This window comes from Pelobates fuscus, chromosome 4 (assembly GCF_036172605.1).
Source record: "Pelobates fuscus isolate aPelFus1 chromosome 4, aPelFus1.pri, whole genome shotgun sequence".
Classification (NCBI taxonomy): Eukaryota; Metazoa; Chordata; class Amphibia; order Anura; family Pelobatidae; genus Pelobates; species Pelobates fuscus.
Genome location: NC_086320.1, coordinates 146,689,027 through 146,700,847, shown reverse-complemented (window position 1 = coordinate 146,700,847; position 11,821 = coordinate 146,689,027). Strand labels below are relative to the sequence as shown.

General features: G+C 48.8%; 1 protein-coding gene across 1 annotated transcript in view; it reads left to right on the top strand.

Moving 5' to 3' along the window:
- The first annotated feature begins 8,480 nt into the window (after positions 1–8,480).
- Positions 8,481–11,821, top strand: part of LOC134607902 (probable 2-ketogluconate reductase) — a 69,751-nt gene continuing 66,410 nt past the window's right edge. Inside the window, exon 1 of the mRNA XM_063450487.1 lies at positions 8,481–8,525. The gene's annotated coding sequence lies outside the window, so the exon portion shown is untranslated. The remainder of the gene's footprint in view (positions 8,526–11,821) is intronic.

Genomic DNA, 11,821 nt, shown 5'->3' with positions numbered 1-11,821 from the left:
CTACCCCTGCCCCCACCATACTACCCCTGCCCCACTATACACTAAACTGCCCCTGCCCCGCCATACAGCCCCTGCCCCCGCCATACTGCCCCTGCCCCCGCCATACTGCCCCTGCCATTCTGCCCCTGCCCCGCCATACTCCCCCTGCCCCCGCTATACTCCCCCTGCCCCCACCATAGTGCCCCTGCCCCCTCTACAGCACTTCTATTTCCCTCTATAGCCCCTGCCCCACCATACTGCCCCCTTTACAGCCCTTCTATAGCCCCTGCCCCACCATACTGCCCCTGCCCCCTCTACAGCCCCTCTATGCGTCTGCCCCCACTATACTGCCCCTGCCCCCTCTATAGCCCCTGCCCCACCATACTACCCATGCCCCCTCTACAGCCTCTCTATGCCCCTGCCCCCTCTATAGCCCCTGCCCCACCATACTGCCCCTGCGCCCTCTACAGCCCCTGCCCCACCATACTACCCCTGCCCCTTAACAGCCCCTCTATAGCCTCTGTCCCCACCATACTGCCCCAGCCCCCCCTCTACTGCCCCATGCCCCCTCTACGTCCCTCTATAGCGCCTGCCCCCACCATACTGCCCCATGGGCCCCTCTACAGCACCTCTATAGCCCCTGCCCCCACCATACTGACCCTGTCCTCCTCTACTGCCCCATGTGCCACTCTACAGCACCTCTATTTCCCTCCATAACCCCTGCCCCACCATACTGCCCCTCTACAGTCCCTCTATTTCCATCTACAGCCCCTGCCCTGTCTACAGACCCTCTATTTCCCTCTAAAGCCTCTACCCCACCATACTGCCCATGCCCCCCCTCTACAGCCCCTGTCCCCACTATACTGCCCATGTCCCCCTCTATTGCTTCTGTGACCCCCTCTTTAACCCCTGTGCCTCCTCTATTTCCCTCTACAGACCCTGTCCCCTGCCTCTGCCACCCTTTCACACGCCTCTACTGCCCCTGTCTCCCCCCTCTACTTCCCCTACCCCCTATACAGCCCCTGTTTCCCCCCGCCCCCCCTCTACTTCCCATTTACCCCCACCATACTGTTCCTGTGACACCACTTTATTGCCTCAGTGTCCCTCGTTACAGCCTGTGCCCACCCCCTACTGCCCCTGTGTCCCCCTCTACTGCCCGTTTCCAACCACATTGCCCATTTGCTCCCACCACAGCCCCTATACTCCTTTCTACAACCCCTAACTCCCTTACTTCACATCCCTTCCACTCCCTTGTACAGCCCCTATTCCCTTACTACAATCCTTACCCCCACTACAGCCCCTCTCCCCCAATTGCTGCCCATATCCCCCACACTACAGCCCCTGTTCCCACTTGCAGCCATCAACCTACTTCAGTCCCTAACCCCCTACTACAGCCCCAATTCCCCACTACATTTACTAAGCCCCCAATTACAGCCCCTAACTCTCAACTACAGCCCCTGTCCCCCTACTACAGCCCCTAACTACTCAATTACGGCCCCTAACTCTCAACTACAGCCCCTGTCCCCCTACCACAGCCCCTAACTCCTCAATTAGAGCCCCTATTACCCCACTAAAACTCACTACCAGCCCCCCCACCCACGATTAGGTTCTGGATCTGCCCCTGCTTTGTATACCTGTGTCTGCATGTCTCTGTATGACTATGTCTGTCTGTGAATGAAAGTGTCTGTATGTCTTTATATGACTGTGTCCGTGTGTTTCTGCCTGTGACTGTATGTCTCTGTATGACCGTATCCATATGTCTCTGTATGCCTTGTTCTGTGTATATATGTCCCTGCATGCCTGTGTAAGTATGTCTCTGCATGCCTGTATGCATCAGTATGCTTTGTTCTGTATGTCTCTGTATGCCTGCATCTTCATGTCTCTGTATGTCTGTGTTTGTATAACTGTGTCTTTATTTATCTATATGTGTGTGTCTGTATGACTGTATGTCTGTGTACCTGTATGTGTTGATTGTATGACTGTGTTTGTTTGATTGTGTGCCTGCATATTTCTGTGACTATGTGCCTGTATGTGTGTGTAGCTATATATCTATGTCTATATGGCTTGGGAGAGAAAAGTTACACAAAGGGCCCTGAGGGGAAGAGGGACACACAAAAGCCAAAAATCTTTGCACCGGCCCTGGTAAGAAGCCAATGTCAGAAAGTCACTCCCTTGCCCGTCATCTGACAGCTGGCTTGTCTGAACTATTAGCCCGCCAGCTTTTACCATACAAGCTCGTGGAGTCTGGGGCGTTCAAAATTTTTTTAGCTATTGGGACACCACAGTGGAAGGAAATTTATTTTCACAAAAGGCAATCCCCAACCTGTACTCGATTGTGCAAAAGGAAGTAATGGCATGTCTGGCACACAGTGTTGGGGCAAGGGTCCATCTGACCACTGATACCTGGTCTGCAAAGCATGGTCGGGGCAGGAATATCACCTACACTGCGCATTGGGTAAACCTGCTAACGGCTGCCAAGCATGGAATGCATGGCTCTGCAGAGGAGTTGGTTACACCGCCACGACTTGCAGGCAGGCCTGCTGCCACCTCCTCTACTCCTCCTACTCCATCCTCTTCCATAACCTCCTCGGCTGAGTCCTCTTCTGCTGCTGCGTCTTGCTCCACATCAACGGCACCCCCCTGGGTACTATTCCACATCCCGGATACGGCAGTGTCACGCCGTCTTGGGTTTGACTTGCTTGAAAGCAGAGAGTCACACCGGACAAGCACTCCTGTCCACCCTGAACGCACAGGTGGAAAAGTGGCTGACTCTGCAGCAACTGGAGATCGGCAAAGTGGTTTGTGACAACGGAACAAATTTGTTGGTGGCATTGAAGTTGGGCAAGTTGACACATGTGCCGTGCATGGCACATGTGTGTAATCTGATCGTACAATGCTTTGTGCATAAGTACAGGACGTCCTGAAGCAGGCCAGGAAGGTGTGTGGCCATTTGAGGGGGCGCACTTTGCAGATATCCAGCGGCGAAACAACATGCCAGTGAGGCGCTTGATTTGCGACAGCCCGACACGTTGGAATTCAACACTCCTAATGTTCGACCGCCTGCTCCAACAAGAAAAAGCTGTTAATGAATATTTGTATGACCGGGGTGCTAGGACAGCCTCTGGGGAGCTGGGAATTTTTTTGCCACGTTGCTGGACGCTCATGCGCAATGCCTGTAGGCTCATGCATCCTTTTGAGGAGGTGACAAACCTAGTCAGTTGCACCGAAGGCACCATCAGCGACATCATACCATTTGTTTTCTTCCTGGAGCGTGCCCTGCGAAGAGTGCTGGATCAGGCCGTAGATGAGCGTGAAGAGGAAGAGTTGTGGTCACCATCACCACCAGAAACAGCCTTATCAGCATCGCTTGCTGGACCTGCGGCAACGCTGGAAGAGGATTGTGAGGAAGAGGAGTCAGAGGAGGAATGTGGCTTTGAGGAGGAGGAGGAAGACCAACCACAACAGGCATCCCAGGGTGCTCGTTGTCACCTATCTGGTACCCGTGGTGTTGTACGTGGCTGGGGGGAAGAACATACCTTCATTGAGATCACCGAGGAGGAGGAACGGGAAATGAGTAGCTCGGCATCCAACCTTGTGCAAATGGGGTCTTTCATGCTGTCGTGCCTGTTGAGGGACCCTCGTATAAAAAGGCTGAAGGAGAACGACCTGTGCTGGGTGTCCACGCTACTAGACCCTCGGTATAAGCAGGAAGTGGCGGAAATTTTACCAAATTACAACAAGTCGGAAAGGATGCAGCATTTGCAAAATAAATTAAAAAGTATACTTTATACAGCGTATAAGGGTGATGTCACTATTCCACATCCCGGATACGGCAGTGTCACGCCGTCTTGGGTTTGACTTGCTTGAAAGCAGAGAGTCACACCGGACAAGCACTCCTGTCCACCCTGAACGCACAGGTGGAAAAGTGGCTGACTCTGCAGCAACTGGAGATCGGCAAAGTGGTTTGTGACAACGGAACAAATTTGTTGGTGGCATTGAAGTTGGGCAAGTTGACACATGTGCCGTGCATGGCACATGTGTGTAATCTGATCGTACAATGCTTTGTGCATAAGTACAGGACGTCCTGAAGCAGGCCAGGAAGGTGTGTGGCCATTTGAGGGGGCGCACTTTGCAGATATCCAGCGGCGAAACAACATGCCAGTGAGGCGCTTGATTTGCGACAGCCCGACACGTTGGAATTCAACACTCCTAATGTTCGACCGCCTGCTCCAACAAGAAAAAGCTGTTAATGAATATTTGTATGACCGGGGTGCTAGGACAGCCTCTGGGGAGCTGGGAATTTTTTTGCCACGTTGCTGGACGCTCATGCGCAATGCCTGTAGGCTCATGCATCCTTTTGAGGAGGTGACAAACCTAGTCAGTTGCACCGAAGGCACCATCAGCGACATCATACCATTTGTTTTCTTCTTGGAGCGTGCCCTGCGAAGAGTGCTGGATCAGGCCGTAGATGAGCGTGAAGAGGAAGAGTTGTGGTCACCATCACCACCAGAAACAGCCTTATCAGCATCGCTTGCTGGACCTGCGGCAACGCTGGAAGAGGATTGTGAGGAAGAGGAGTCAGAGGAGGAATGTGGCTTTGAGGAGGAGGAGGAAGACCAACCACAACAGGCATCCCAGGGTGCTCGTTGTCACCTATCTGGTACCCGTGGTGTTGTACGTGGCTGGGGGGAAGAACATACCTTCATTGAGATCACCGAGGAGGAGGAACGGGAAATGAGTAGCTCGGCATCCAACCTTGTGCAAATGGGGTCTTTCATGCTGTCGTGCCTGTTGAGGGACCCTCGTATAAAAAGGCTGAAGGAGAACGACCTGTGCTGGGTGTCCACGCTACTAGACCCTCGGTATAAGCAGGAAGTGGCGGAAATTTTACCAAATTACAACAAGTCGGAAAGGATGCAGCATTTGCAAAATAAATTAAAAAGTATACTTTATACAGCGTATAAGGGTGATGTCACAGCACAACGGGAATCTAACAGGGGAAGAGGTGAAAGTAATCCTCCTCCTCCCACGACCACACCGGCAAGGACAGGATGCTTTTAAGATGTGTTGTTGATGGAGGACATGCAGAGCGTTTTAAGTCCTACGCATCGCCACAGCCCTTCGGGGTCCACCCTCAGAAAACGACTCGACCGACAGGTAGCAGACTACCTCGCCTTAACTGCAGATATCGACACTCTGAGGAGCGATGAACCCTTTCACTACTGGGTGTGCAGGCTTGACCTGTGGCCTGAGCTATCCAAATTTGCGATAGAACTTCTGGCCTGCCCCGCTTCAAGTGTCCTGTCAGAAAGGACCTTCAGTGCAGCAGGAGGTATTGTCACTGAGAAGAGAAGTCGCCTAGGTCAAAAAAGTCTAGATTACCTCACCTTTATTAAGATGAATGAGGGATGGATCCTGAAGGGACTGACACTGGGCGATACATTCAACTAAAAAAGGCCTGATGAGATGAGCTGCCTTTGGCTAAAAATGGTCCACACGCTGCTGTATTTTAGCTCTGAATGCCGGTTGACTTGCGTGACTTATCCGCCACCAACTAGGGTTCAAGCCGCAATGTTTTAGGGCACTTTCTGCCTGGGAAACAAACATCAATTTTTCTGGCCGCTGCTACAGCAGTGGCTGCAACAATACCTAATTTTTCAGGCATGTGTACATGCCTAATTTTTCGGGCCTCTGGTGCTGCACTGTGGCTTCAAAAACCAAACCAAAAAAAAGGCCCATAACAGGGATTAAACTGATAGGAATAGTACTACTTAACACACCACTCCTATCTGGTGGCACATTAGATTGCACGCGCAGTGCCCCAAATTTGAAGTAGGAGGACCGACCAAGCATCTTTTTCCATCTCCCGGTTCCTAAAATCAATGCCATATACACGTCCCCTGATAGGGCGCCAGCTCGTTATTCTCTTTTTCACTTCACTAGGGACACTATACTGCACTATGGGCACTTAGACCCACTCTTTGTCTTGCACAGTGTTATTCCTAGCCAGCATCTGTGATGGGAAATCAGGCAGTCATCTAAATGTTTAGATTGAGCTTTAGCTTAGAACACCCTTGAAGGTGTTTAAGGAGATTAGGGCTAGTTTAGAGGATTCTTCTTAGACCTTTCTGAGTCTTTATAGCCCTTCTACCTATCCAGCATTTCTGGAAACTAGCTAAGAGAAAGGGTGGCTGTGTGTCTGTGATACATTTAACTTTATATCACCTTATTGACACTTCATGACAGCATTACTCCGGTCTCCATACTCTCTGCTTATACCCATCTATTTAGAGGGAATTTCCTTGCCCCTGGCAATATTATATAATAGGTAATAGTATTACCATTATTACACAATTAGCCACTATAGGGAAATGAGTATAGTATCCCTTTGTTATTTATAAATGCTACAATAAAGACTTTTGTCCATTACTCAATTTACTTTAACAAAGGGTACTAACCACGGTATTAGGAAGCATTACTCTGCTTTCCCTTTCTCCCTCTATTATACACCTATGTTCACTAGGATTTGTAGGTATCACTTTATTATAGTTGTCTAACCTTTTCCTATGCCAGTTTTAGATCTCCTTCTTGGGAGATTTTTTCTTTTTTCAGTTTATTAGCATACCTGGGTACAAGCCCTCGGTGGGGCTGGCACCACCACCTGACAACATTTCCTCGTTTCTTCCCCTCATACCGCTTTTTCCATCTTTGAAGGAGTTTGGCGAAACAAGGAAATAGTCCTCTACTCGTAACAGGGATTAAACTGATAAGAATAGTACTACTTAACACACCTTATAATAATGCAGAGAGAAGAGTCTGAAGAAGAGGAGTCAGAGGAGGAAGGTGGCTTTGAGGAGGTGGAAGACCAAACACAGCAGGCGTCCCAGGGGGCCTTTGTTGTCACCTTTCGGGGACCCTTGGTGTTGTACGTGGCTGGGTGGAGGAAGAGACCTTCAATTACATCAGTGAGGACAAGGAACGGGACATGGCTAGCTTGGTATTCAACCTTGTGCAAATGGGGAGTTTGCGGTTGTGCAAATGGACTGTTTGTGGTTGTTTGCGGTGCGTTAAACGGGTTGTTTGGTCTGTCACTGTGAAGCGGGCGTAAACCTTACACTACCTGATCGATACAACATCATACAGTAGGTCCCCCCCCTCATTATTTTTATGGCCCCCACCCACCGCTCACGGGTGGGGGCGGGCGGGAGGACAGTAGGTTTCCCCCCCCCCCATTGTGATTTATGGCCCCCACCCACCGCGCAGGGGCGGGGGCCTGGGGGGGGGAGGACAGTAGGTCCCTCCCTTATCCTTATTTACTGATTATTACCCTGTATAACAATGTTTGCCATTTAGTGAATATTCCCTATTCTGCTCTCTGTCAGCGTGTATCAGGGTCTCTGAGGACAGGTGTCAATCCATATCTGCCAAGTGACCCTATGTAGGAGGAACAGTCCCTATTCTGCTCTGTGTCAGTGTGCATCAGGGTCCCTGAGGACAGGTGTCAATCCATATCTGCCAAGTGACCCTATGTAGGGGGAACAGCCCCTATCCTGCTATGTGTCAGTGTGTATCAGGGTCTCTGAGGACAGGTGTCAATCCATATGTCAAGGTGTCAATATGTCATATGTCAAGTGTCAATCCATATCCATTGCGATTTAGGAATGTTAGGTGATTTATGCCCTTTATGGATTAAAACCAGACTCTGCATCAACTGTGTAATTTTCCATGGGAGTTTTGCCATGGATCCCCCTCCGGCATGCCACAGTCCAGGTGTTGGACCCATTGAAACAACTTTTCCATCACTATTGTGGTCAGAAAGAGTCCCTGGGTTTTAAAATTCGCCTGCCCATTTAAGTCTATGGCGGTTCGCCCGGTTCACGAACATTTGCGGAAGTTTGCGTTCGCCATTCGCGAACCGAAAATTTTATGTTCGCGACATCACTATTGTTTACCCTAGAGAACCACGCTAACTGCAAACAAGGATCACAATATAAATATATATAAAGAAAACAAACAGCTAAAATTAAGATAAAGAGGGGGGAGGGTGTTGGAAGGTTGTGCGAAATTTAATCTTAAATCTATTATAATTTACGGAATAGGATGGGAAGCTGTAGTTTTAAAACATCTGGGGATCTACCTAAAGCTAAAACTGTATAATGAATACCCAGTATACCATAACCCTAATACATTCCCTCCCCTTCAGCTGCTACTTCCTAATGATTTCACTAGAGGACAAATCCAATGCAAAACATCTGCTTATCTTGCAGTTTATAAAATAGTAACAGAGGGATAGGCCTTAGGCCTGGAATTTCAACTTGTTTTGAAGCTATTATATTCTTGCAAATTAATGTTTTACAAGCTTCACTTATCACACTGCATTAATGTACTGGGATATAGGCTGTGTCTATATTATAGCTATGCCTTTAATGGGACGGCATTTGCAGTCACTGTAAAGTAATTTAACTGGTTCTGCAAGCAGTTCATTAACACTCAGAGGATTGAGTTCAGCAGAACTGAGAAGAATAGAAAGTACGAAAGCTTCAGTGGTATGTACTGCTAGACTAATACATTCTGTAAAATGCTTTGTAAACTATTAGCACTCTGTTACATAATTTTATGGCAGGACAGGAGGCTTCATATTTGCTTTACCTTCTTTACTGAAACCTCCAGCAGCAAAGAAACAGTTAACAGAACTTTTCAAAACAACCAATCAGAACAAAGCAACAGTAGTATAAAACCCCTAAGCAGGTTCTTCCACTTCCTCTTTCTTTGCTGCTGCCTCCAGGTGAGCACTCACCAACTCAGAGTTGTCTCTGCTCTGGGTTGTTTTTTATCCTACATGCTGCTTGCTTATTTGAACAGTCTGTTTAATCAGTCTATTTAATAGGTTTTGTTTAAGCAGCCCAATTGCTGGATTTATTTAGACAGGTTCTTGCTAAATTTATTTTAACAGTTTGTCTGCTGTGCTTATCTAGCCAGCCTGTTGCTGGGTTAGCTGGGCAGTTTATTCTGTGTTATTTCCTATACCACTCCATGCTATGTAGCTGCTGTACCACTTGTTAACATCTGTTGCTGTGTTTAAGCTGCTTATATGATAGATTCTGGATACTGCTCACTGACTTATTGTTATTCTGGGTTACTTTATGCAGTTTTTTTCTCACTCTGCTGTATGGGGACTGGATGTCCCTGCTTTGATGCTTTTACTCTGCCTGTACTCGGTTTCCCCTCCCTGGGTCCCCCTGCTGGGCTCTGTCGCCCATACCCTTTCTCCCTTATTCCCCACCTGCTCCCCGCGGCCCCTGGCCACTTGCTGAGCAACTTTTCAGCCGTGGCAGTGCCGCGCGAGCACCACGCGGTAGGTCGCACTAGTCCTTTTGTGGCTGCGGCGGCCATTTTGTTGGAGCCGCGGGGGCCATTTTGTTGGAGCCGCATGGGCTCCATGCATCACATACAGCCCGGTCTCACCCACCGAGCTGCCCTCTCCCTATACAAAGGGAGATAGCCCAATATTTCAGCTATCCCCCTACTTACTGTGCCTGTCTCACATACTGCATATGTAATAGGGATCGACCGATTATCGGTTTTACCGATATAATCGGCCGATATTCGGTATTTTCGGCAATATCGGTATCGGCCAATAGGGATACCGATATTGCCGATAATACCTCCCAGGACCGCCAGGCTCATTACAAGCCCGGCGGTCCTGGGGGGGCGGGCAGCAAGTGTTTACTCACCTCCCAGCAGCTCCTCCAGCTCCCCGGTGTAAATCTCGCGAGACCCGCGGCCAGCTCTGACGGCCGCGGGTCTCGCGAGATTTACACTGGGGAGCTGGAGGAGCTGCTGCGAGGTGAGTAAACGCATGCTGCCCACCCCACTTCCCTCCCCTCCCCTCCCCCAGCTAAGCCAATGCCACTGGACCACCAGGGATTAACATATCCCCCCTCCCTGGCAAGGCAACAAGCAGGGAGGGGGGACAACAAAAAATAATAATTAAATATATATATAAAAAATAATTGAATATAAAAAAAAAAAAAAAAAATGTTTTAATAAAAAATGCCCCCTCACACACACGGTATATAATTCAGTGTGTTTGTATAGTGTGTGTGTGTATATATAATGCAGTGTGTTTGTATAGTGTGTGTGTATATATAATACACACTGTATTATATACACACACACACACTGCATTATATACACACTATACAAACACACTGCATTATATACACACACACTATACAAACACACTGCAGTATATACACACACACTATACAAACACACACTGCATTATATACACACACACACACTACATTATATACACACACACACACACACACACTATACAAACACACACTGCATTATATACACACACTATACAAACACACACTGCATCCACTACACACACAGCGCATCCACTACACACACATACACAGCTCCCCTGTCTAAACACACTGCATCCACTACACGTGGCATGTATATTTTGTGCATTTACCTTTAGAAATAGTTTTTTATTTTCCAAAATGGTAAATGTACAGAATATCGGCAAATTATATCGGCTATCGGCCTGAAAGTTCACTGGATATCGGTAACGGTATCGGCCCTAAAAAATCAATATCGGTCGATCCCTAATATGTAACAGATCCTGGATAGCAGGATCTGTCCCAGGCACTCTCACAGCTCACACTGCAGCTTCCTATGATGTCTGATGCAATGTGACTAGGTTCTCTATCCTAGCAGTAAACTTGCCACACTTTTTGCTACTAAGGAGAATCTTAGATTTACAGGGGTATTACTGCTCAAATAAATATCTTTGTTTAAAAATCATTGTGTAACAAGACTATGCCACATGTGATATATGCTACTCAAGCCTTTCTCTCAACAAACATTATATGGTCTGTTTTCAGCACCTTGCTCTCCTGCTAAGGTTTTGCTGCCCTTCCTGCAAGGGGCTTAACATTTTCCACTATACATACTCTTCAAATGTATCCTAATATTATTATGCCTGAGTGGTCTGTAGCTGTGCATCAGCTTCTAGCTGTATGGACCCTTCTACCCCTCAGGGGGGCTAACTGACCCCACATACAGTCCTGTCATAACCGTAATGAGAGCCCCCCCCTCTCGCTGACCGCACTACTGGGTGTACAGACCTCTATGATACCGCTCTGAGGGTGACCCCCTCTTACCTACAGCTCTGCTGGATCTGCAATGCCCGGTTATGGGTATATGAGGGTGACCCCCTCCTGCCGTCTGCACTGCTGGACTGGCAATGTCTGGCTACTTTTATTATACGGCTAACCACTACGGCACTACTGTACTAGTGTCCGATTATGTTCAGACTGAGGGTGACCCCCTCCCCTGCTGGCCTATACTGCATAGTATGCTTGTGCTTGTTGGGTGACCCCCTCTTGCACGCTGGGTGACCCCCAGCTGGCCGCACCAGGTATCACTCAGACAGTGTTACCTCTATGGCAGTTATGCAATCACGTCTGAAGGCTAGCCACTACGGCACTACTGTACCTACAGTGTCCGATTATGTTCAGACTGAGGGTGACCCCCTCCTCTGCTGGCCTATACTGCATAGAATGCTTGTGCTTGTTGGGTGACCCCCTCTTGCACGCTGGGTGACCCCCAGCTGGCCGCACCAGGTATCACTCAGACAGTGTTACCTCTATGGCAGTTATGCAAGCACGTCTGAAGGCTAGCCACTACGGCACTACTGTACCTACAGTGTCCGATTATGTTCAGACTGAGGGTGACCCCCTCCCCTGCTGGCCTATACTGCATAATATGCATGTGCTTGTTGGGTGACCCCCTCTTGCACGCTGGGTGACCCCCAGCTGGCCTC